This window comes from Callorhinus ursinus, unplaced genomic scaffold (assembly GCF_003265705.2).
Source record: "Callorhinus ursinus isolate GAN/ISIS: 27379988/994484 unplaced genomic scaffold, GSC_fseal_2.0 scaffold1, whole genome shotgun sequence".
Lineage (NCBI taxonomy): Eukaryota > Metazoa > Chordata > Mammalia > Carnivora > Otariidae > Callorhinus > Callorhinus ursinus.
The window spans coordinates 135,911,092-135,914,704 of NW_027397063.1; the positions used below are offsets into that span (position 1 = coordinate 135,911,092).

Here is a 3,613-nt window from a genome sequence, read left to right on the forward strand (position 1 = left end):
GCGTGGCGGGCCAGCGGGGGCTGCCCCAGGTCGGGCACGGTTCAGACGTAGCCTGGGAACCGCTGTCCAGCCTCGAAAAGGAGTTTGGGCTGGCGGCTCCTGGTGGCATCCTGTTTGCTACAGGCAAGCATCTTTTCTGTGGGTTATTTTTGGCGCCGGCCTTGGCTTGTTTTTCTTGGTGCTGCTTCTTGGCTCGTAGCATTTCTTCCCTGGTTTATTAAAAACTGAGATAAATCACCTAATAAATCTTTGTTCCGTTTTTCCCTTCCACCCTCTTCGACAGTTGCCCAAGTCACGAAGTTGTATCTTTCCCTCAGCAGGAGGCTAACAAAATAGAAACATATAGATCAAGCAAACAAAGAGAAAAATCTTTAATTATTCAAAAGCCTCCCACTTCGGGGACTAAATTTACTTGCCTCGGTTTGACTTAAAAAGGCACAGCAGCCCCTGACATCAGCCCCTGCAGGCAGGTCGGCCTCGCTTTGCGTGATGGACGGGAGCACAAATCAACAGCCTTCCCTGATTGGCTGGACAGTTACTGGGAGCACTCCTCACCTTTCGGTTTTAGAGCTTCCCTTCCTCCACCCATATACACAAACCTCTGCTCCCAACTATCCTTCAATTTCTTAAAATCATTGAGTCCCAGAATTCCGGCATTTGAAAGGAACTCAGCATCCGCAAATAGAAGCCCTTTTTTCTTCATCACACAGGATTCTGAGGCTATCTAGTCTGAGGCTGTCTCAAGGACATCTAGTCTGACACCGACTCTCCCCATCAGAGGTCTTCTAATTCACACAAAAATCGATTTAGGACCCCACTCGTATTATATCCGTACTTGCATGAGGACTTTGCTCATTTAATTATATATTTTTAAAATTTTCAACTTTTATTTATTTTTTGAAAAGGCAATCTGTTCACCTGATTGGTAATTTGAAAGATAAAAAGAAAAGATAATCCTATCTAATAGACATCGAGTTCCCTTCCCGAGAGGCAACAGTTAATTCCTCGACTATCCTTCCTGAGATAGTATATCCGTGTGTGTGTGTGTGTGTGTGTGTGTGTATACACACCTAAGTATAGGAAGTATATATGTTATATATCTACAAGTACAGTGAGTCTATATATTATATAAATATGCTTATATTTATATACTTATATATTATATAAATATACTTAAGTGTATCTATATATAGTATATATAGTACTTACATATAGTATATAGTACTTAAGTATATTAAGTATATCCATATATAACATATAAAATAGATATATATAGATATAAGAGATATATAATAGATTATATAATACATATACTTAAGTATATTAAGTATATCTATATATAATATAAGATATATATAATAGATAGTCTTAAGTATATTCCTTTCTTCTCCTTTTGTACACAAATGCTTTTATGCTGGTCTGCATCTGCACCTTCATATATTTTGCAGATCTTCCTGTACCAAGCTTCATTCTTTTAGCGCCATGGTATTCCATTATATGGATGTATTATTAGGGGAAATTCTGGTTGCTTCCAATCTTTCTTATTACCAATAATGCTGCAGTGAATAATCTTGTGCTCATGATATTTTGCACCATTATTACTTTAGGACGGACTCCCTGAAGTGGAATTGCTGGACCCTTGGGTATGTGCATTTGCCATTTTGATTGCTATTGCCAGGTGTCCTCCACTAACTTATTTTCTTACCAAGAATGTATAAGACTGCCTGTTTCTCTATAGCCTCACCAACAGTATGTTATCAAACTTTTTGACTTTGGCTGTATTTATTTATTTACTGGTTTCTCTCTCTGGTTTCATCCCCTCACTAGGATCGGAGCCCATTATGGTTCCTCAGAACCTAACATGATATCTGGCCCATAATAAATTCTCAATAGATATTTGATAGTGCTTTTTTAACAGCATATACTATACACTAAATCAGAATGATACAGAGAAGATCGGTATGGGCCTTGTGCAAGGATGACACCCAAATTCGTGAGGCATTCCACGCTTTTAGAGAATATATCATTTTTTTTAGATTTATTTATTTATTTTAGAGAGAGAGAGCACACAAGCAGGAGGGGCAGAGGGAGAGGGAAAGAGAAAATCTCAAGCTGACTCTACGCTGAACCGGGAGCCCAACACGGAATTCAATCTCCCGACCCTGAGATATCATGACCTGAGCTGAAACCAAGAGTCAGACGCTTAACCAACTGCACCACCCAGGTACCCCAAGAATATATCTTAAATGTTCTCACCACCCACACACACAAAAAGGTAATTACATCAACTGGTGGAGGTGTTAACTAATCTTATCGTGGTAATCATTTCTCAGTATATACGTGTATCAAATCATCGTTGTACACCTTAAACTTAGACAGTGTTGTAGATGAATAATATCTTAATAAGCTGGAAAAAAGTGAATCCCTCCAATAAATAAATAAGCCAACAAACAAATATTTGAGAAATACATGAATGAGCGAATGAATTATAGTTCTATGTATATGGATTGTAATTATATAATTATAATCTTTAAATCAGAATTAGAAACCATGGCCCTCAGTTCTTCTGTTCTGTGAGTTTGGGTATGCTGCCTTTTCTTTTATTTAAATGCGGCCCACTTGTACGCATGCCCTGAAAGCTTTACAAATTCTTAGAGACAGAAGATTTATCTCATTCCTCGTCCTCCACTGCCCGTGTTATTGGAAGTTCAGAACACTGAAATGTTCTCTTTCAGGAGTATTTTGTTTCAAACATCTGGTGATGACTGCCTTGTTAAAACAGAAAATAAAATCAAACGTGAAAAGTCTCATCCACCTCCCAGGAGAGTTCTAGAGTGGGATGGCCCTTCAGAACAGTCCCAAGTAGGGATGAAGGGGCCAGGCTTGTAGACCCCCATGTGGTCAGTCACTAGATTTGCCCTATCCCTAGGAGAAGAGAATGTCCCTGGGCAAGGCAGCCCTCTTGGGTAGAAGTCATTCCAGCTGGAGACCATCTGCCAGCATCATTCCCAGAAGCTGGAGAAATAGTCCTTCATTCCTGAAGGGGGATCCTGGTCATGGTTTGCCTGAAATGATGGGCAGGTTTTCTCCCCAGCTTGGCCAGATGCTACCCTGAATCTTTCCTACTTTCCATTCATGACAGACCATAGCGGTACTTCAAGATGTTAATCCCCAAATGATAACGGCTGCACACCCTCCCCTCACACATCCTCCAGGTGGATCATTCTCCTTCCTTCCATTGCACAATGGCCAGCAAAGAGATTCATCATCCAAAGAAGTGGTTAAGCTATAGGAAATCACGTCTGGAGATCAAGCTTGAATCTGTAGCTGCAGCTTTCGGGTGGTACCATGCCAACAGCCAAAAACACTATGGCCATGTGAGGAAATGGCCCACACAGATATTCACTCTCCCTGTCACAGGGCTCGGAGAATGGCAGAAGGTGTCCCAGTGTCCTTTGAGAGCTAGCCATTCCCAAAACAAACACTCCCATAAAATCAGGACACCTGCCCAAGCATGTAAAGACTCTATGCTAGGAGAGGTATAGGGGAAAAAAATGTTTGGGAGAGTATCAACTTGGACTTGAAAGAAATACATCTTTCCACGAGATGGCTT

At 40.6% G+C, this 3,613-nt stretch overlaps 1 non-coding gene across 1 annotated transcript; it reads left to right on the forward strand.

Moving 5' to 3' along the window:
- Positions 1 to 1,908: 1,908 nt before the first annotated feature.
- Positions 1,909 to 2,013, forward strand: LOC112834493 (U6 spliceosomal RNA). Its single transcript, XR_003210923.2, has one exon. It is a non-coding gene; the product is annotated as a U6 spliceosomal RNA (small nuclear RNA).
- The last annotated feature ends 1,600 nt before the right edge of the window (positions 2,014 to 3,613 follow it).